Below are 24,021 nucleotides of genomic sequence, written 5' to 3'. Positions count from 1 at the left end.
AATGAGACGTGCTTGAAATAATGAAATTGGTGCGTGAGTTGGGATTTAGATTTTATCGCTGTTTTCGTTAAGGTCATCTGGCGCCTTTGTCCTTTACACAGGTTGCTGTTATTTATTTTACTAGATTTTTATTGTTACCCTGGACACTTAAGATTGCTCCCAGATTGAACTGTTTTTATTCTTAGTAAAGATAGGCAAACTTAAACAATTTTTTTGTGTGTGCATGCATGCATGCGCACACAGATTACAGGCATAATAAAAACAAATATGTTTGTCCAAGTTTCAGTATACTCACATAAATGTATTTGTACCATTGTGCGTGTATAATTAAACTACACATGTTTATAGATTCTCATTTGAGTCTAGTATTTTTTGTATACACATCGTCATAGACACACACACACATACATACACACTCACGTAGTACTTTCAAACTGTTCTAGTGAGGCATTATTCTTCAAAACAGGAAAATACCACGAAAGAAAGTGTTAATCTTGCTAATTGTAATGCCATTGCTCTATCAGAAAAATGATAAATTTTTTATGCGAAAGGCACAGTTTGGAAATGGAGTTTGAGTCAATGAATTTGTCTTAGAAAAACTTTTCATCATTTTATATTTAATGAAACGGGCATAATAAAGCCAACAAAAAGGGTAATATTCAACATTGTGCAGCGTTGGTATGGTGATGAATAGAGGAATGTTAAGATCGTAATTTTAACTTGACAGTACGAAATGTTACCAAATTAATTAACATTTTCTGCATGAAGGTTTCATCTTCACATTGCCGAGTGCGCGATTTCGGTGGTTATTTGGGCTTAGATATGGAAGTTTTAAAAAAAGACAATTTGTATGATTTAGTCTGAACTCTCTCATGCTGATGTACCCTGAATAGGACATTTGTCAATAACTACAGAAAATATATCATAGTTCTGTAGCGTATAAAAATCGTGAATAAAAGTACTACGGCAATCATAAAGGTACACCAAAATATAATATTTTGCTGCAAATATCCTTGTGCATCGTAGCAAAAGGAGAGTTGAACGTTCGGCCAGCTAAAATAGGACGAAGTTATAGCGGGTCTCTTTCAGACTAACAATGGGGTCAGGAAGTTGGTTGCAGTAATACTCATGGAGTCGTTATTATTACAACTTTAAATCCTTTTAATAGTTTGGAGAGAAAGAACCTCTCTCTCTCTCTCTCTCTATTTCTCTCTCTCTCTCTCTCTCTCTCTCTCTCTCTCTCTCTCTCTCTGTCATGGTGATTGTTTTTTTTGTTGAATGAAAATACGGTTCATTATTTATGGAAGAGAGAGAGAGAGAGAGAGAGAGAGAGAGAGAGAGAGAGAGAGAGAGAGAGAGAGAGAGAGAGAGATGTAAGGTACTTTTTTAAGAACGTGTACACATACTTCATTACATACAAATAAGTCGTATCAACAAATTTACATTTAGATGTTCACATGCAAGATACACGCAAACACACTTTTGTATATGTTTGTATATATATATATATATATATATATATATATATATATATATATATATATATATATATGTATATAATATATGTGTATGTGTATGTGTAGGTATGTGTGTATGTATGTGCAGGTTTATCGGTTTATAATTTGTATATAAATATCTAAAATGTTCATACATAAGCTCATTCTTTTTTTGTATGAGAAAGCCGAGTGTCATTTGGCCTAAAAGAAACAGGATTAAACGTTAAATTAGAGGAACAAACTTTATGCAAAGTTTAGAAGTAGGTTTTTCCTCTTGCTGTTGTATCATTCACTGTATTTTCATAGATTACGAAAACGATAAATTTTTTCAATTTATTCCAGACTTTCATTTATCACGAACTTTCATCTGTTCGAATTACGTATTTCATTAATATATGGTAACTGCCATTTCTTATAGTTCAAGGATCCGATAGAAAAGGTTAAAAAAAGTGACAGTATTGTACAAAAAAAAAAAAAAAGACAAATTGGGCAGACACAATCACTTGATACACGTTGCTGTAAGAATGAAAGTAATTTTTCGGCTATGAACAAGATTCTTTGTTACATTCATATCTTTCTTATTTTACCTTTTTCGAATGCTAATAATTACAGAACGTTGTAGATGTTTCGTGACGTGGCGTGGCTCTGTCTGGAATATTTAAGGAATATAAAGATCGACCTATTGTCGATTGGTCTGTAATGTCTTTGTACTAAGGGTCTAGGAAATCAGTTATTTTGTAAACATACTTTTCCTATAGCGTCATGTATTGCTTTGTTGCAAAAAAAAAAACACACAAAGAAAGAAGGAAAAAAACCACTGTTGTATAGTGCTGGAGTTCTTAGAGCAGAAATTACCCCAGCTTGACTTTGATCGATCGAGTGCTATTGTTCCCGAAAGTAAAGGTGGCAGCGCAGCTGATTATACCCGACCATGGGAATTAGTATAGATTTTCTGCAAACAGAAATGAATGAGACTGGGACGTAATCATGCCTGTTTTATAGACAGGCATCGAGTGCGGTTCGCTGCGAACATTTCTAATTTTTAAGACTTTGTTAAGGAGTGCTTCCATTCCTGCGTTCGACACGTCACTTTCTCGTAGTCAGTATGTTAGTTCTTGGGTAATATTCTTGTGATTTATCTCCATTCGTAAGTTCCTCGTTGGACGAGTCGGTAGAGTTCTCGACTAGCACGCTGCTAGGCCCGAGTTCGAGTCTCCGACCGGCCAATGAAGAATTGGTGATAGAAATTAATTTCTCGGTATAATATGGTTCGGATTCCACAGTAAGCTGTAGGTCCCGTTGCTAGGTAACCAGTTGGTTCTTAGCCACGTAAAATAAGTCTAATCCTTCGGGCCAGCCCTAGGAGAGCTGTTAATCAGCTCAGTGGTCTGGTTAAACTAAGGTATACTTAACTTTTAACTTATCTCCATTCATTGTCCTCTTGGAATCTTTCCTTTTTATGCGTATGTGCGTATGTTTTTGAAGTCCATCAATTATAATAATTAATTCACTGCAAGAAAATACATGAAAGAAATTTAGTAAGTGAAATTCATTTCAGTGTCGATCATCCTCATCGTCCAGCACTATTATTATTATTAGTTTCAGCTTTGGGTTTTATCTGGAAATAGTTACTTTTATACAAACGTTCTTCTAAACCTATCTTTAACATATAATGGGTGGTCGGTTTTTTTTTGGTGAGGGTAGGTATTTAAAGAAAAGAAACAATAAGAAACTCAAGTGAGGAAGGACAAAAAAAAAAAAAAAGACCATTAACACGAAGGACGAAAAGCCCAATCAACATTATTACATTTTTCATATATTAATAGTAAATGACTCCTATTTGTATGTAATGGGCAAATTTGCTCCCGGTTTATTTAAGAGTTGCTGTTGAATAATATTTCAACTTATAGCATAATGCTATTTCAGTACGCATATCTAATACTTTCGCTCCTACAATTAAAGCAGAATCACTCAAGTAGTAATAAGTGCAAGCTGATCCCATCTATTGGAGCTTAAGAGAAGCGTATCCAAGCAGCTTCTTCGATGATGATTTACTTCTTGGCCAATAGATGGCTCTATCTTCAGTTTTGTGCTGGATACCGTATATTACGGTTTTTTGTTTTTATTTTGAAAGCAGAGGTGAAAGGACCGTGAACAGTACGATTAGTTTTCTCTCTTACCTATTTTAAACACCATAAGTACATTTACAAACTTGATGTATGTACTAATGCATGTACGGTCTAATATTAAATGTATATATTATATATATATATATATATATATATATATATATATATATATTATATATATATATATATATATATATATATATATATATATATATATATATATATATGTCACGTTAAGTGATGGTTTTGCGGGAACTGCTGGTTCCCCGCTCGTTCCTTTGTGGATTGCTGCCTCCTTACCTTCAAGTTTTTTTTTTTGTTTTGATGTTCTCGTCGGTGAGCTGCCGTTTTTCTTTCGCCAGTCGGGTCTGGTAGGGCAGCGAAGGTAGCGGCAGTGGCAGCAGCAGCAGGCAGTTTTTTGAGTCGACGTTGGTCGAGTTTTGAGCAGCAAATTGGAGCACGCCTACGAAGTGGAGCACGTCGTAGAGGTGGAGTGTGACCATGAGTAGTCGTGTGACCACGAGCTGCTCATCTTTGATGACAGCGTGAGGCTGTCCTGACGTCTCCATCGGGGTATTCTGGTTTGTGGGGTCTTGTCCCTGTTGTGCAGCTGAGGGCTGTCTTGGTGACCCGATGGAGGACGTATGTTTGTTTTTTTTTTCTGCCTGCTGTTGTTTATTTTTGCCTTTTTTTTCTTGCAGCTACTTTTTGTTTATTTAACTTGATTTTGTTTAGTGCTGCCTTTTGTTTTTTTTCTTGTATTTATGGTTTTTATCTTTTTACCAGACCTGACTCACTTGTAAATATAACTTAACTTTGTAAATAAATTAATATTAAGCTTATTTTATTGTTTTTGTTGTTTTCCCCTCCTTTGTTTGTTGCTTCTGCCGTCAGTCATGACAGCCCCGTCCTGAGTATATTAAAGAACCTGCATAACGGCCCACTCGGGTCGTTACAATGGCGACTGTGACAGGGCGGCTCTGTTTTGGCTGGCGGGGTTGTTACGGCATTGGAGGGGATCATGAGTGTAAAAAAAAAAAAAAAATAATCTTTTTTTTTTTTTCTTTTAGGTGGGGAGGTGTCACGTTAAGTGATGGTTTTGCGGGAACTGCTGGTTCCCCGCTCGTTCCCTTTTGTGGATTGCTGCCTCCTTACCTTCAAGTTTTTTTTTTGTTTTGATGTTCTCGTCGGTGAGCTGCCGTTTTTCTTTCGCCAGTCGGGTCTGGTAGGGCAGCGAAGGTAGCGGCAGTGGCAGCAGCAGCAGGCAGTTTTTGGAGTCGACGTTGGTCGAGTTTTTGAGCAGCAAATTGGAGCACGCCTACGAAGTGGAGCACGTCGTAGAGGTGGAGTGTGACCATGAGTAGTCGTGTGACCACGAGCTGCTCATCTTTGATGACAGCGTGAGGCTGTCCTGACGTCTCCATCGGGGTATTCTGGTTTGTGGGGTCTTGTCCCTGTTGTGCAGCTGAGGGCTGTCTTGGTGACCCGATGGAGGACGTATGTTTGTTTTTTTTCTGCCTGCTGTTGTTTATTTTTGCCTTTTTTTTCTTGCAGCTACTTTTTGTTTATTTAACTTGATTTTGTTTAGTGCTGCCTTTTGTTTTTTTCTTGTATTTATGGTTTTTATCTTTTTACCAGACCTGACTCACTTGTAAATATAACTTAACTTTGTAAATAAATTAATATTAAGCTTATTTTATTGTTTTTGTTGTTTTCCCTCCTTTGTTTGTTGCTTCTGCCGTCAGTCATGACAGCCCCGTCCTCTGAGTATATTAAAGAACCTGCATAACGGCCCACTCGGGTCGTTACAGTAATGGCGACTGTGACAGGCGGCTCTGTTTTGGCTTATTTGGGGTTGTTACGGCATTGGAGGATCATGAGTGTAAAAAAAAAATAATCTTTTTTTTTTTCTTTTAGGTGGGAGGTGTCACGTTAAGTGATGGTTTTATAGGAACTGCTGGTTCCCGCTCGTTTCCTTTTGTGGATTGCTGCCTCCTTACCTTCAAGTTTTTTTTTGTTTTGATGTTCTCGTCGGTGAGCTGCCGTTTTTCTTTCGCCAGTCGGGTCTGGTAGGGCAGCGAAAGGTAGCGGCAATGTGGCAGCAGCAGCAGGCAGTTTTTGAGTCGACGTTGGTCGAGTTTTGAGCAGCAAATTGGAGCACGCCTACGAAGTGGAGCACGTCGTAGAGGTGGAGTGTGACCATGAGTAGTCGTGTGACCACGAGCTGCTCATCTTTGATGACAGCGTGAGGCTGTCCTGACGTCTCCATCAGGGTATTCTGGTTTGTGGGTCTTGTCCTGTTGTTGCAGCTGAGGGCTGTCTTGGTGACCCGATGGAGGACGTATGTTTGTTTTTTTCTGCCTGCTGTTGTTTATTTTTGATTTTTTTTTTCTTGCAGCTAATTTTTTGTTTATTTAACTTGATTTTTTGTTTAGTGCTGCCTTTTGTTTATTTTTTTTCTTGTATTTATGGTTTTTATCTTTTTACCAGACCTGACTCACTTGTAAATATAACTTAACTTTGTAAATAAATTAATATTAAGCTTATTTTATTGTTTTGTTGTTTTCCCCTCCTTTGTTTATTTGCTTCTTTATCAGTCATGACAGCCCCGTCCTGAGTATATTAAAGAACCTGCATAACGGCCCACTTTAAGGTCGTTACAATATATATATATATATATATATATATATATATATATATATACATATATATATATACATACATATCAATAAAAAGGAGCCCGTAAAAACACCAAAAGGGTAGAAGTTATAGCGTTATATTTCGAAGACAACTGTCTTCCTCAACTGACAGGTTATGGATCCATAACCTGTCAGTTGAGAAGAAAAGTTGTCTTTGCCTTAATTCGCTTTTGTGTTTTTAAGATGGAATTCTGTTTTAACAGAAAAATATTTAACAGTCATAATATTTCCTTATATATATATATATATTTTATTGATTTTATGGGCTATATTTTTATTAGATGGAATTCTGTTTTAACAGAAAATATTTTGCAGTCACATATATATATATGTGTGTGTGTGTGTGTGTGTGTGTGTGTGTGCGCGCGCGTGCGTGTGTTTGTGTATAAGTTTGTACGTTTGACAGCTTTTTCTCTCTCCCACTTTGAATTCAAATGCATGTGGGTAATAAAATTTATAGTGAAACAGAAATTTGTTTCCCATTCTCCACCAGGATTTCTTTTACGTTTTCAAAGGGACCGTGAGTTGTAAATCACAGCTCGACATCTCTCTCTACGACAGCTTTTCCAGCGGACGCTTAGAAGGAGTTCGCACAAATATGTTCTTATTTGAGGCTTCAACTGCGAAATGTGGTTCGCCGTACCACTCTCATGATACACTCCTCCAGAAGCATTTCCATATTTGCTTGGAATACGCTCCGTGAATCAACGAAAACTCGCGCATGCTTGCATTACGACAGAAATTTTACTGCGTGGCTCACTGCGCTCCAGATTTTTAAGTATGTATCAACACCGGCAGCGTCGTCGTTTGTTGAATGTCTGATTTCTGTGTATCCACGAACCGGGGTAAATATAAAGTTGGGAAATGATTTAATCATTCTTACAGAATGTCTTGTCTCTCTCTCTCTCTCTCTCTCTCTCTCTCTCTCTCTCTCTCTCTCTCTCTCATATGTATATCCACACTCAAAGATATATGTGTGTGTATATATATATATATATATATATATATATATATATATATATATATATATATATATATATATATAAATATAAATATATATATGCACATATATATGTACATATATATGTGTATATATATATATATATATATATATATATATATATATATATATATATATATATATATATATTAGATGCAAACGCCCTACTCTGACGATAAATTGTACGCATGCGAACCTTTGCCTTGTGTGTTCGTTACAGGAGTGAATTGTGCATCGCGAAGAGAATGTATAATTCCTCACAAATACATATTAATTGCACTTGTCTTTTCATGTTGATATATAATGCAAGTAACATACTAGCCATCTACACCACCATGAAAATGGTATCCGTATTTTAACTTTCAATCACTTCTGTTTGAAAATAACACCTTCAAAGAAGTGCGCGCAGTACATCAACTCTATTAATAATGATTTTGGATAACAAACAGTTTGAAAACGGCCGCTAAATTAATTCATAAATGGTTTTGTGTGCATTTTTTTTTATCCAGAATAAGTTTGGCTGGAATCGCACTAAATTTGTGTTTTTATCAAGGAATTTATTTTGTTTTTCAGCCGAGTTCTCTCGCTACAAAAAATCTGACAAAAATAACGGTGATAAAAACTCTTCCCGTAGGGAGGTAGTGCTGTCAGTGCACCTCATGCCGTACACTGTAGGCATTACTTAAGGTTCTTTGCAGCGTGCCTTCGGCCCCTAGCTGCAAACCCTTTCATTCCTTTTTCTGTACATCCTTTCATGTTCTCTTTCTTCCATCTTACTTTCTACCCTCTCGTAACAATCGATTCAACTGCGAGATTTTCCTCCTGCAACACCTTTCAAACCTTTTACTGTCAGTTTCCGTTTCAGCGCCGAATGGCCTCATAGGTCCCAGTGCTTGGCCTTTGGCCCAAATTCTGTTTTCAATTCTATATTCAATTCGATGAAAATTATGTTATTTGATACCGGGAGACTTACAGTAGAAGTAAACCTCTGAGACAAAAATGGTAATGTATTCTGATGGCCATTTTCTCTTAGAGATCTCCCAGGGACCCGTTTTATCTCACGTTACGGTACATTGATCTTAAAAGATTGTGCATTTAGAGAATATCACCGTCTCTGCATAACAGGAAAGACTTTCTGGTCTTTCATATTCACTGCAGTGGCTGACTTTTCGTTTCTTCCTTTTCGTTCTCAGAACCTCTCTCTCTCTCTCTCTCTCTCTCTCTCTCTCTCTCTCTCTCTCTCTCTCTCTCTCTCTCTCCTTTTCATTTTATTTTTATTTTTACGACCCTTTTCTATGTTATCACTTGAAAACAATTACGATCATTTCATTTACAATTGGGTTTTAAACTTAATCTATGGTAGTAATGAAAGCTATGAAATTTATAATTAACTTCCAATCACTACTAAAGTAGAGGTCATTTATAAACATTTCTTGTTTATCAGTTAATGAGAAATAATTTTGATGATAATTAAGTTTACTTATTAGAAAAAAAAAAAAAAAAAAAAGCCAAATACCATTGTTTTAGATAGAACGAAAACTTGACAGAGTTCCGTAAAATTCTTTGGAAATTTGATATCAGTATTTTGAATTACCGCTTCCCTGTTGCTCAAATTTTAATTTTTCTTTTGTCCCTTAATTGTTGTAGTACTGCCTTCATATTTTTCCATCTTGTTAACATTACATCACTGCTCTATTAATTATAACGCATCATTTTTTATTATTTCGTAATTGTATATATCTCTTAACTATGTGGTTAGGAATGGTATCAAAATACTCATTAAGTTGTTGACAATAGACTGATTTTCTAAGATCAGTTTTCCCAGCTTTCGTATTATTGTCACCCGGAATTTATTTCTGGTGACAGAAATTCATACTCGCTATAATGTGGTTCGGATTCCATAATAAGCTGTATGTCCCGTTGCTAAGTAACCAATTGGTTCTTAGCCACGTAAAATAAGTCTAATCCTTCGGGCCAGCCCTAGGAGAGCTGTTAATCAGCTCAGTGGCCTGGTAAAACTAAGGTATACTTAACTATTTTTCCTTCTTTACCGTTCTGCATTATTGGGATTTTGGTCTGTCTCCCTCTGTTCATTTACGTCTCTCTCTCTCTCTCTCTCTCTCTCTCTCTCTCTCTCTCTCTCTCTCTCTCTCTCTCTCTCATCCTGCTTTCTTCTCCTCCTCCTCTCGATGGCAGAAATGCCATCATTTTGCCAACCCATTTTGGGCGGAACTAGGTTACTGGGCAAGTCATCTCCGCTCTGATAACGCGCTCTATTGCCCAGTTAGATCGGCGCGACAGTGAGAAGGCGAGTCCCTTCGGTGGGTTATTTTCCCCGTCTATGAAGTGGAACTGGATCTATTGCTATTCTTCGCGACTGCGCTGTATGTTTGCTCGGGAGGTGGTTTTTGAAAATGTCAAAAATGTTTCATTAAATCTTCGGTTTCGTTAGGGGATAATATAGATTTCAAATGAGTGGAATTTATTTTAAAAGAGATAGTGTGTCTGGCTGGTTTGATGTGAATGTGTGATAGACCTAGATGATGTAACTTTGAAAATATAAGATTCTCCTTAAAATTCATTATGCAGAGGTAATCAGATTCCTAAACATTTTGGCCTCATTCTATCAAGAAATATTTACTTTATGGTATAAACGGATGCTATTAAGAATTGTTCTAGGGACAGGTTTGGTTTGGTGATAATGGCCGTGGAAAATTGATTGTAGATTTAACATAGCATCATAGTAAAAATTAATGTTCGTTGTTCAACCCTACCCATATTACAGTTGTACAATTACATGAGATACCTGTGAAGCAATTTTTTGCATTTTTGAAATCAGGGATGATTTATTAGGTCGTAATTCCAGGCTTAAGTTGAAACAACTTACGATCATATATGTAGATTGTTAAAGAAATACGGCCAATCTATCATTCATATTATTAAACAAAAAGAGTAAGTGAAACGGAGAAAAAATATGTGGGAAAAATCACAAAAGAAAATGAAAAAATCTGCATCGTAAAAGTTTATGTTTAGACTTTCAGCTGTGGTATCTCTCTCGGCTTAAAATTTTTTCATCCTTAGTTTTGCAAAGATGAGCAAAACGGAGAAAATGCGGTCGAAGTTAGCCTGCTAATGAAGTGGCGAGCGGATAAAAGATTTTCGTTATCTCTGCGCTCTGAATGGCTGAGGAGGGGAAAAATGTGCAAGCTGAATTGAACACACACACACAATATATGTATATATATATATATATATATATATATATATATATATATATATATATATATATATGTATATGTATATATACATATTCTTTAAGTGAAGGAGAAGTATTTTCACATACGAGTATACTTGGAAAAGGAAAAACGCTGGGGGAAAGTTACACAATGAGTTAGTCTTGAATAACCAGAATTGCCAGTGGATACATGTATTAGACAAAGGAGACGTGGCTAGAGGGACATTTTGATACGAAGAGCGTATGTAATTAGATTTGACCTGTTTACGCACAAAACGTTTTCAGAGTTAAGCACAATTATAAATAAGCAAAGTTGATATAAAACTTTGTCGTTCTTTTGGATGCACGAGTATGCAGTTGTGATAATGACCTGGATTTATGATTGAGTTTCACTAGAGTATGTCTCATACGTAATGCGGACGTAAATATCAGTGACTGTCTATTTTTGTTATTAATGCAACTATTTTTGTTGTTGTTGTTGCTGAACGGAGTTTTTGGTTTTAGTTATTTTGTTCACTTTGGAACGTTAAATCAGGGTTAAATTGGAGGGTTTTCATAGGGAATAGGTTTAAAGAAAACAATCAGTTCTGAAATGGCAGTTTCAGTTCTTTTCTCAATTTCTACATCACTGATGAAGTATATAAAAATTTATCATCATGTAACATACTGTATCTATTCATATGAATATTTTAAGTCGTGTTTCTGCTACGCTTATGGTGATAAATGTGAAATTTATAAAAATCACTGCAAAATACCTAAGGGTATCAGGTGGACGATATTTCAGATTTATTCGGAGGACTTCTAAGGTCAAAAGTGGATTCTCATTGTAGCTGAATAAAGAATTTGTTAGTGGAGGAAATAAGCAGCGCCCATTCAAATAAAGCTTAAGTTAATCTCAAAGTTACCTTCGAGACGGCGCTTGCGCAAAAGGATAATCTGTGGTTTACTTATACCTATAAATTGTGTCCACTGCTTGCAGTTTGACAGTAAATCTCGGTACCGCGTTGATCTTCTGTCATGGCTGTTGGATGTGACCTATTCTCAGTTCTGAGTTTGGCAAAGTAAGGAAAGTAAAACAAGGCGCGTCCTCAGGGTTTTTTTTCTCTTATTTATTTCTCTCCAAGAGAAGCGGCGTTTATATTTTTAGACGCTGAAGACGGCACTGAAACTTTTACTTTCACTGTTTGTTTCTTGTTCCAAGCTCGCAGCTGACAGGCGAATCTTTCTTACCATGCTTGTGTGTTTGCCCAGTAAGTGTAGTTTGTCCTTGTAACTATGCTGTCGCCTTCATGATATTTTTTACCTTTTTATTTACGCTTATGCGGATCTGGAAATATGTTGGGAAAGAGTTTCATAAATACGAGAAATTGAACTAATTTGGCCATAGGAATCCGAGCTTCCCGAACATTACGATCGCAATAGGAAGGAGATGCTTGATTAAGGATGCTTTTCTTGATGCCTCTCAGGATAATCTGCCGTTTAGATAACAGGAAGCTTAAAAATTCCTTCATATGATGTCAGCTCTCAATCTTCAGCCCCAGACAGAAAAACATCTTATATGTGTGTGTATATATATATATATATATATATATATATATATATATATATATATATATATATATATATATATATATATATATATATATATGTGTGTGTGTGTGTGTGTGTGTGTGTGTGTGTGTGTGTGTGTGTGTGTGAGAGAGAGAGAGAGAGAGAGAGAGAGAGAGAGAGGAAATTATCACATGAGCTCCGCATTATAATTTAAGTACAAAGCGTTCACAATTGACCACCATCCCTTATAACAATCTAATATTTGTTTTCAGCCTCGTTGGAGATCACTCACATTTGCTGTCTCCCTTGTCTGACTTTCTCTGTCTATTGTAAGCTATCTATCGATCATTTTCTCAATCTCTAGCACCAGTAAAATTTCCTAAAACTCAGACTCCCTTCGGTTACCTATATTTCCTCAGACATAATTGAGAATTTTCCATTCATTATTATTATTATTATTATTATTATTATTATTATTATTATTATTATTATTATTATTATTATTATTATTATTATTATTATTTTATGGTTCTTTATTTATATCACCGAGAACATATTTTTAATTCTCATAGGGTTGGCCGCGAGTTTACAGTAATCATGAATTCTTTCAGTAACTCTGTGACGGTTATTTTGGTGCCTTCAGCTACATTGCCATGTTAATTATGCAAGAGAGAGAGAGAGAGAGAGAGAGAGAGAGAGAGAGAGAGAGAGAGAGAGAGAGAGGGCATTAAATATAGACATGTTTTTCGGCTGTAATTGACGTGATGACGCAAGTGCTTAAACTTGAAGCTATTTCACATTTAGAGTCCAGATATATCTTTGGCCTTTAGATTTCCTAGAAAACCTGAGGCAACACGGACAGATATCCTTAGCTGATTTGAAGCATGCTTTTTGAATTTTATTTCTATTTATTCAGGGCGTTGCTCACGTTCCATTTAGATTAATTTCCTTCCGGGATCAGATCTCATCATCTCTATTTCCGTCGTATGAAAAGAAATGCTGTTTTTATCGTTCAGCAGACCAATAAATCCCACTTTCCGTACAAAAACTGATCTCTGTTTTGTTGCGACATTCTCTCTTATTCACTTGCCTGTCTTGACAGAAATGGAACGCTTTCAACTCACGATTATTAAGGAAAACTGCCTGCCACTCATTTCAAGTTCTCTGGATGCAATTTAACAAGGCCAAGGAATCTTCTGAAAATAGTTTTACAAAATTCGCAGGATATCTGTTTCCTTTAATAAGTCGTTTGGTTGATTTGTTGGACATGAAATGCAAATTGATCTAATGCAGTTTTTAGATTTGAGATGTCTTCTTTTTATTCCTGGAAAATTGAATAATATATGCTACATATATTATTTTAATCTACCCTATATAAGAATATATAAGACCCTATAATTACACCCAGAATTTTCAGGTACCGTTTTGGTATATCTGTTCCTTAGTTCTCCAGATTATTTGGTACGTTTACTGTGATAACAGACATAATAACCTTCAGAGAGATAATGAAGAGCGGGGATGGGGGCTGGGGGTGGTGGATATCCTAATCAAGTGATGATATTCAGAACTTCTGTTCAAAGAGTCCCAGTTTCCAAAAGGAATATCTCTGTTATTTCAGGCTTATAAGAGTGTCATCCCAGGTGCTTAAATATTTGCTCTAAAGATCTAGCTAATGAGGATAAAACACGGAATGTTTGGATGAAAATTTGGTCTTTGTTCTAAACGGTCCTAGCTCTGCTCAGTAATATCATGCGTTCATGTGTTGACATTTCTGTGTCATGACAAAGGCGACCTGTTCTTCCTACGGAGACAAGACAGTTGCAGATGCAAGAAAATATACAAGAGGAAGAGATGATAAAACATAGAGATTAGAAAAAGAGCTAAAAATACCCATTTGATCGACAAGTTCGATATTTGTTGTGATGGTGCTGTGTTAGTATTAGACATTAGAGTAGCAGTTAATGACCTTTTAATATTGAGGCATGAAAGATAAGGCTTCCAACTTGATGTGAAGAATTTCAAGCAATAAAAACTGAAACCAGTATACTGCCTTACTTCTGTAACTGATGTAAATTCTTTTTATGAATAGTCTGTAGAGGATGTGTGTGTGTGTGTGTATAAAAAAATATATATATATATATATATATATATATATATATATATATATATATATATATATATATATATATATATATATAAATCATCAACACACAATTACTTGGAAAAGAAACAAATTCTGACTCACGTGGGAAAAGTTAGGTCTCTCTGGTGGATAGAGGACACTCGGCCAGTAAAAGAAGTTTCAAAAGGAATTACCTGGGCAAGCTTATTTCCAAGTTTTTCCCCAATGTCTGACTCAGCCTGATCTTCAATGGACAACATTTCATTCGAAATCCCTTCTGAGTGAAAGAAAGAAATCATCAACACACAATCACGTGTGGAACAGAAATAAGTTTTGACTCACGTCGGAGACCACTGAGCTGATTATCCACAGCCATACAAGTCTAAAAGGGCTGGAACCTGAGAGCAAAGGATTGATGATTTCTATCTTATTCACAGAAGGGATAAGAAATGAAATGTTGTCCATTGGGTCATTTAGTCGGGCAGTTGGGGAAACCTATGCAAGCAGTTTTTGCCCAGGTAATCCGCAGTTGCTCTCAGGTTCCAATATTATAGCTTGCTTTCCACCTGAGAGAATGAATTTCTATCAGTCAGAAATTTAATTTCTGTTCCACACGTGATTGTGTGTTGATGATTTCTATCATTCACCAGAAGGGATAATTCGAATGAAATGTTGTCCATTGGCCCATTGCTGAGTCGGGAAGTTGGGGAAAGTCTCGCTGGTATCAGCTTGCCCAGGTAACAAAGGGCAGTTGCTCTCAGGTTCCAACTTCTTTTAGAAACAAGTGGATAACGCCCTTCCATTTCCACCTGAGACCTGGGTCTCGATCCGACTGAGTCAGAAATTTTATATATATATATATATATATATATATATATATATATATATACAATATTTATATATATATACATATACATTTTTGAAAACACAAATCACTTGTAAAAGTTATTACTTCCATCTCATTAAACAGAAGGTTCCTGTTAATTATTTGAGCTTTCGGATGTCTGTCTAAAACATCTTCAAAGGACAGACAGGTCTATAAACCTTGGAAACAAAGAATCTTCATTTCAGAATCTTCATTTCTGAACCTTCTATACTACTGAGGTTCTGTATGGCAGTAACAATTTTTTACACAGCTTGCAACTTTTTTTGAATAGAAATCTTCGTTAGGTACCATCTCATTAAATGAGGTCCTGTTAATAGATGAGTTGATGCACAAAACAATTGTGCAAGTGTATATATATATATAATATATATATATATATATATATATATATATATAGAGTGTATAGATTTATATATATATATATATATATATATATATATATATATATATATATATATATATATATATATATAAGGATCTTAATTTTCCAAGCAGGTAAATGTTCAGGGCAAGTGTTTTCCCTCATCAATCTTTCTCTTCTTTGTTTTATTCTTCTTCTTCTTGAGTCAGTCTTTTGGTTCTCCTTGATCCTTAAAGGAATCCCACTTGATCAAGTGGTGTAAATAAATTTACTCACCTCATCTTTTATGCAGACCTCAGGTTGCGCTTCAGGAGAGATTTATGGTCTTCCCATTTCAGCATAACGTAGGGAGAAGGAATTTAAATATATGAAAGCATTCTGTTTTGTTCTCGCTTTTTCTGGTTACTGTGAATTTGTGGTTCGTCTTTCTCGAAGTATTTCACGTTTTTCCATATGGTTCCACTGCAGTTTTGGCGGTGGATTTTTACACCACTGAATGAATTTACGGAAAAAGGAGACGAACAGACGTCTAATTTAAGTTGGACATACATCACTCAGACTTAATGGTGAGTGAGCCTAAAATGCTGAATGTTCATCTGTAATCGTTCATTTAAATAAAGGCCAACAGGTTCATGGAGGGAGAACCTTTTGCTTATTGCACTTCTACGTATTCTGCTTCGTAGTTTAATTATTGTCAGATCGATTGAAAACAAACACACATGGTTTTGTTTTGAATAACTTGTAAAATCACAAATATAAAGTGAATATAAAATTTGCTCAAATAGTTCCCTTATGTATGAATGCGTTGAGATATGTCAATACTAAACGTTACGGTTCTGATTTGTAAGTATGCCTAAATTTAATACCCTGATGTTTATACGTGCGCGGAACATATACACATATATATATATACACATAATATATGTTCATATATATATATATATATATATATTATAGAAAATCATATAGGCATTAAATATATATATATATATATATATATATATATATATATATATATATATATATATATATATATATATATATATATATATATATATACGTATGTGGTGCACGCGCGCGTGTTAATTGGCTAGTGCTTTGTACCCGTAGGTGTCTGTCAGTTTCTTTTCTTTTACGATTAATTCATTGGGATATCTATATGGAAATGTATCCCTGGATGACAGGACACGAGAAAAGGATTTTCGTTCTTTATAATCCAATATAACTCCGAACGAGCAGTGCATTTACTATCGAAATTAATTTTTCGAATCGAAAACGCAGAGTTTCAAGCGTAACATGACACTGTATTATTGGTACAAAATACATTGTAAAATTGATTTTGTTAATCTTTATAATATTTTTCCAGGCTAAATACTTTAACAATATGTTTCAGGACAGATTCCATTACAAGGATAATGGAATTTGAACAACGTTATAAATTATTTCAACAAGGCCTATTTTCATTCCGAAAAATATTCATGTAGTCGAATTATTCGATGTAGAGCACAAAATGGAAGTCCAGCATGTCACTACGTGCCTGGATGCTACCTGCACTTATTTTCTTTGTAATGATCTGATCGCCTTATTCACTCACAAACGAAACCTCCGCAGGATGTTAATCCTCCAGTTTCAGAAGATAATTTTTGGGTGAGGATACTAGTCCTACGCTCATTTCCAGCCTACCTGTAACCCACAACAGTCAACTGATTACCGAGTAAATGGTTGAAAGCTATCGAGTCAACCAACCCAGCCAGTTGCAATTGTTTTAAGTATTTTAAAAACGATATGCGCAGAGTAGTAGAGTTTTCCTCTCACGTTCACCACAGTAAAAATGGATATGTATGTCTGCTAGAGTCAAGAGAAAGGTCGTTGACCTGTGAATGCCATCCCAAATAAAGTGAGGAGAAAAGGGAAGGCTGTTTCCATTTCACCACACCCTACAAAAGAGAAATTGCATATGTATATATACATACATATGTATACTGTGCATATACAAATATGTATATCTTCTTCTTCTTCTTCTTTTAACGTGCTTTTTTCCCATTTTTGTATGGGGTAAGCACGATGCCTTCTTTTGAAGGACTTTTGATTTGGCTTTGGGGTAGACCGTAGTCTCGATCGGCTGCCCTGCCTGACATCGCTTAGACCCCGGTAGCGTATGGTACATGTATCATACCAGACCCAACGCCCTTTCTCCCAGCAGCGAGAAGTTGTTGCGCGGGTAGGTCGAGAGTTCGAGACGTGTGAGATGTTTGTTATGTTTTTAGAAGATGCTGGAGTGGCTTATATATACAAATATGTATATATCTATGTATATATTTATATATCACACACACATATATATATATGTATATATATACGGTATATGTATATATAATGGTTTTTCTTTAATAAGCCCAGAAGCCATTAACTTGCATCAAAAAAAGTGTACGGAGATGAAGCTCTCTGGACAGACTTTAACGACAGGAAATGACTGAGCCTATCCCTGGCCCGCCAGCCTCTCTCTCTCTCTCTCTCTCTCTCTCTCTCTCTCTCTCTCTCTCTCTCTCTCTCTCTCTCTCTCTCTCTTTTCCCAACCGACCCATCAGGCATCCCTGGTTAACTTTTAATTACGAACTCGACCAACCGAAAAGGTCTGGTCCATCTTTTCTGGACTAATTCTTTTGATGATCGCGGTGGTCTATCCAGCAACAACGTCTCTCTCCTTCCATCAGTTAATATTTGCGGTTGATGGCCCTCTGTTTTTCATTTTATTGCTGTTGCTACGGAGTGGGCTTGTGTTTTCTCTGGGGCCGGCTGTGCACAATTTTTTTTTCTTGTAAGTTTCAGAAAAGGAATATAAGGAAACATAATACATTTCATGCTTATAGATTGTATTTGCTAAGCTGTTTTCACTTCGTCACCATTCCATTCCATCTTTCCTCATCACGCGTTTTATATTTACCTCCTGATGTTTCCTTGCTGTGAAATACAGATAAACGAATACGTAATTCCCTTCCTGCTTCGGAGATTAAGGCGGTCCTGGATTAATCTATTTTGTCACGAATTTCAAACAACGAGATTGCAGATTTAGCTCAAAGCAAATTTAACCAGATGAAGCTGAGAGAGTGGGGTGATCTGTTGTGTGGGTTGCATGAATCTCCGCAGGTGCTCGTATCACACAAACACACACACACACACACACACACATATATATATATATATATATATATATATATATATATATATATATATATATATATACAGTATGTGTAAATGTGTGTATGTGGATTTGTGTGCGCGTACGTATACTTGCATGCATACATTATTCAAACACTTGCATTTTTGTAGGTGTTTTCTTTATTCAGAGGTGCCTTGTGGACATTACTTCTTACATTGCATTGTCTGTGTGGCTTTGTGCTCGAATAAGAAAACAAAGAACACCCATTTGAAAAAAACAAGTAAAAAATTAGCTGAAATTTCTTCGGCGCAGTCGAGTTTTCTGTACCTCGTATAATCAGGGCCATCGAAAATATATCTATCTCTCGGTGGTCTCGGTATCGATATAATCTGTATGAGCCACGGCCCATGAAACTTTGACCACGGGACGGTGGTGGCCTGTCCTATGTCGTTGCCAGATGCACGATTACGACTAATTTTAACCTTAAATAAAATAGAAACTGCTGAGGCTAGAGGGCTGCAATTTGGTATGTTTGATGACTGGAGGGTGGATGATCAACATACCAATCTGCAACCCTCTAACCTCAGTAGTTTTAAAGATCTGATCAGACGGACAGAGAGCCGGCACAATAGTTTTCTTTTACAGAAAAGTAGAAGCTGAACACCCATGGGAATAGTCAACCAGTGTTATAAATCTTATAATGAATAGCATTATATTATTGGATTTTTTAAATAATTAACTACGAACATAAGTTATACCTAGTCATTATTTGCATCTCAGACCTTTTGACATTTTTTTTTATGAGAATTGTCAGTGGCTCACCTGAGGATTTTTGTCTGTTTCAGTAATTAATGTTAAGTCATGGATGAAAAAACTATCAGGGAACCCGACCACCCTAATCTTCCTACCGAAAGTAGATGCAAGCCATTTCCATTATGCTAATCCTGGAGTATCACTTTGGCAAAAGTCCATTCAGCAACTTTATTTTTTGCAGTTCCCCGTCCGTTTTTACCTCTTTATAGCAGAAAGTTGTTAAGAAAAGGTAATATTATGAGAATACTAATCACCCTGAATACACGAGACTTTTAGAATTAATTTCTGAAAAAAAAGAGGTAACCATAAGAAGCATCAGATGAGAGAGAGAGAGAGAGAGAGAGAGAGAGAGAGAGAGAGAGAGAGAGAGAGAGAGAGAGAGAGAGAGAGAGAGAGAATAGTTAGTGCTTGGAGAATCGAATGAGAGGGGGTTGCATCATGTATAAGACTATAATACATATATATATATATATATATATATATATATATATATATATATATATATATATATATATCAAATATAAGGAGCCCATAGAAACGCCAAAATGTGGAAAACAAAGGCTATATTTCAGAGACCGAACTGTCTCTCTCCTCAGGCAAATAGTGAAATAGTTTCACTCTATTTCCCCGAGGAGAGAGGCAATTCGGTCTCTGAAATACAGCCTTTATTTTCCACACTTTAGCGTTTGTGTGGGCTCCCATATATTTGATGGAATTCTCTTTTGACAGAAAGTATTTCACAGTCATATATGTATATATATATGTGTACACACGGACTTACATATATTTACATATGCTTTCTATGGAGTACAGAGGAAAGCTTATATGTTTGTATGCTTTCACGTCCGAAGCTTCCAGAGATTATGACGATGGAAAAACCTTTGCATATCATGAATTGTATACAATGAAGAACAAGGGTCGAATTTTATGAGAAAGCTCTTGAAGTATGTTCTACTCAACATATTAAGACCGAGTTATGAAACTTGGCATACTGGAACAACCGTAATTACTGTATGTTGCGCGGATTAATTTAGTTGATAATAGTTGAGTTCAGACTGATTCGATTATTTTTACCTCGTAAGTCGCAAAACTGGCTTCAAATTAAGGGAAGGTAGAATAGACCCGTTTAATGCCATAGTCACGTTTGTGCTTAATTTGGATCAATATTTTATATAGTTTTTATCGTTTATGCAATTACGTATTAGAAGTAATGTAGCCTTTGCAGCTGGATTTCGCTTGCTTAGGGCTGTAATAATAATTTTTTCCATTTTGTATTTTGTAGGGTATTAATATGGTTATGGGTGGTTCCAATATTTATCTTATAAGAAAGCAATAAATCGGTGCTGAATTCGAACTTTGACAGGCAAAAAATACGAATCACGCAACAATAATGAGACTCCAAACCTTCGTCTCACTCATTTTTTCTTACTTCATTATTTTGGTCACAATTCTCTCTCTCTCTCTCTCTCTCTCTCTCTCTCTCTCTCTCTCTCTCTCTCTCTCTCTCTCTCTCTCATTGTGTTTTTATTGTCGAAATTCCCTCGTTCCAGCCAGCAAAATCCCCATTTTTTCGGAACATTTGTGAAGAAGGTTACCAAACTGAATTCCTGTGTGAAAGGTTTTTAGTAAAGAATTTAAGCTTTTTTTTGCCCGCTGCTGTTCAGAGTAAAGTCTTTCTTCCGACGTTTATTCCTCTGAATAGAAGCTCAAGAAAGCGCTTTTATGGACTCGAATTTTCTCATTCTATTTATTTTTTCTTTTCGTTGGGGTTGATGTTTATTTCTTTATTTTATGTTTATTTTTTATATTTTATATGTAGGTGATATTGTGGTGACCTGTAATTTACGGGTTATATAAAAATTTCTCTGCATATTACATGAGGGTCCTTGATACAAGTCAAATAGCCTGACACTTGAGAATGTTTTAAGATTCTCCCTCTTTTATGTCCGTCTGGTTTTGCGAGTACAATTCAAATATTCTCCGTTCGTTCCCGTTAACGATTGCTCAAGTTTCTCTCGTTTGAGGATTTTGTCATATGGCGAAATAAAACAAAACATTTCTTTAGATAACAGGTTTGGGGAGGAGCGTTCCTAAAAAATAGTGTTAGCGCTTGGTAGAAGATATTTTGTGGTCGTGTTGTGAAAGTTTAATTATTTGATGTTTAGGAGTTCAAAAGTACTAAATAGAGTATGGCAAGTTTTAGAGAATTGAACCCAAAGACCGAAAACAAAATCGTTGCGAAAGCGTAGATGGCAGCAATTGGCGGTAGTAAATGGTGAAGATTGATGACACAAGATGAAGATGAGCAGCTGTTTCTGGGTAATAAGGTTGAAAGACCAATAATGGGAGTGCTGTTGGATCATGTCAATGAACAGAGCCGTGCTCAGCAGAGGACGTCCCTCCAACAGAGCCAACTCACAAGAGCGTATATCTTTATTCGCCAGAACTGGTTAGTAATTGGGAACCGCAAGTAGTTTTACAAGTTGAGAATAGATAATCATTACTGATCATAATTAACCGCCTGCTATCCTTTGGTTAAAGAGAACACTGGGGTAGGTAGGGTAACGGTGAAAACTGTGACACACGCATTTACTACACCTAAATCCACGAATAGGGACTTTTCTTAAATGACAATATCGTTTTAATATCGGGGAAAATTGCCCCTGAAATTCACAACGTCAAAGAACATAAATTTTTTAGTGATTAAAGCTTGTTTCATAATTTAGTTAGTCTTTGTTTACTTTTGGCTCAGACTTTAGACAATCAAGGACTGTATAAAAATCCAGTCTTAATGTTACAAGACGTATTAAATTATTTCTTGATTACGACTTTCAAATAATAAAGTAACGGATTTGTTGTAGCTATATTTATAATCGCCAAAAACGTTATCTTTATTTACGTTTGCTGAAAGATTTACTATTTTTTAGTGTGTATGTATCCATATCAGCAAAACAATTTACCTTAGAACTCTAATTCAGTCTTCACTATATCACAAATTAAAGATCCGGAGCATTTTTGTTTTTGTTGTTTTTTTGTTGTGTGTGTGTGTTTTTTTTTTTGGGGGTGGGGTTGGGGAGGAAGGGGGGTGGACATCTGAATAACCATTTTCCATATATGGTAAAGGCATGATATAACTCTCGTTACATTTCGGAGGCGCAAACCCTTCCACACTGCAATATCTAAAAGGCCTTTGAGATGCAAACTCTCGGTAAACGCTGGATCACACAAAATCATCTTATTCCATACGATATACGTAATATACTAGACTTGGCTGACCCACTTTGGACAGCGCTAAGCGAAGTGAGAGACCAGACAATCTGGTGGGGTGATCGACCTCTCTTTCAAAGAGAAACCGCAGAGCTAATAAAATGTGGTGTATCCAGAGTGCTATGTGCTTTACTTGCATGTTGACATAAAAGATCGAAGTATGAAAAGTTTACTTTGCAGAGATTCTCATGAGTAGATATATATATATATATATATATATATATATATATATATATATATATATATATATATATATGTGTGTGTGTGTGTGTGTGTGTGTGTGTGTGTGTGTGTGTGTGAGTGTGTACATGTGCATGTGCGTGTGTGATACCCTTGTTACTACAAAGCCCAAATCCACATTTGGATCTCAGGCTTCGTAATGACAAGCGCATCCAAAAAGTACGAAGAAATCGAGAAGTTAATAGGAATTTTGGCTATTACAATTATTAAATAAATACTTATCTGATAAAAGTGACCAGCAAATTATATATATATAATATTATATATATATATATATATATATATATATATATATATATATATATATATATATATATATATTTTTATTTCATCATTCTTATTTCATCGGCTTGGCTACGTAGTACGAATTTTCACATGGATTAAATGAAGTAAGAAAACCTCGCTTGCTCTCTCTCCCTCTCTCTCTCTCTCTCTCTCTGCCCAATCAGGAGTCAAAAAATATCCTTTGCATGAAAGAGGCGGGTAAAAGCAAATGAGTCCAGGAAGATATAATTATTTCCCCCCAAAATTTTTAATTATTATAAATAACTACAAGAGCTTATAATCAGCTCCAGGGGGCAGCAAGGGGAGAGTGGATTAAAGGCTTTTATATTATATTGCTTCCCCTTCATGCAGTTCGCTTCGGTGATTTTACCATTAGTATTAAAAACAGTTATTGACATTTACAGTATCTTTGCTCTTTTCAGAGGCGTTTGGCAATAACTGTATCGTGTTTGTGAGGAGAAATTTTTCTGTTCTGAGTGGCAATGGGAATTGATAGAGAATGTGAATAATTTGCTTTACAGCACGTTTGCTCATGACCTAAGGAAAATCTCATATTCTTTAATATTTATTTTAAGATGTTGGTTTTTAGCTTAGGACATTTGCGCCATTTCATAAGTTTATTTGCAAGTTCCGTCTAACGTCATTAAAAATGTCCAAAAATTAAATGCTTCTCCAATTTAGGGTCTGAGGATTACATTGAGCTCAAGGGCTTCAATTTCACTTGACACGTCTGGAGGGAAAAAAATATTACGTAACTGCCAATGCCTTGGAACGTAT

The sequence above is a fragment of the Macrobrachium rosenbergii genome, chromosome 27 (assembly GCF_040412425.1).
Source record: "Macrobrachium rosenbergii isolate ZJJX-2024 chromosome 27, ASM4041242v1, whole genome shotgun sequence".
Taxonomy (NCBI): Eukaryota; Metazoa; Arthropoda; class Malacostraca; order Decapoda; family Palaemonidae; genus Macrobrachium; species Macrobrachium rosenbergii.
This window is presented reverse-complemented; position numbering follows the sequence as displayed.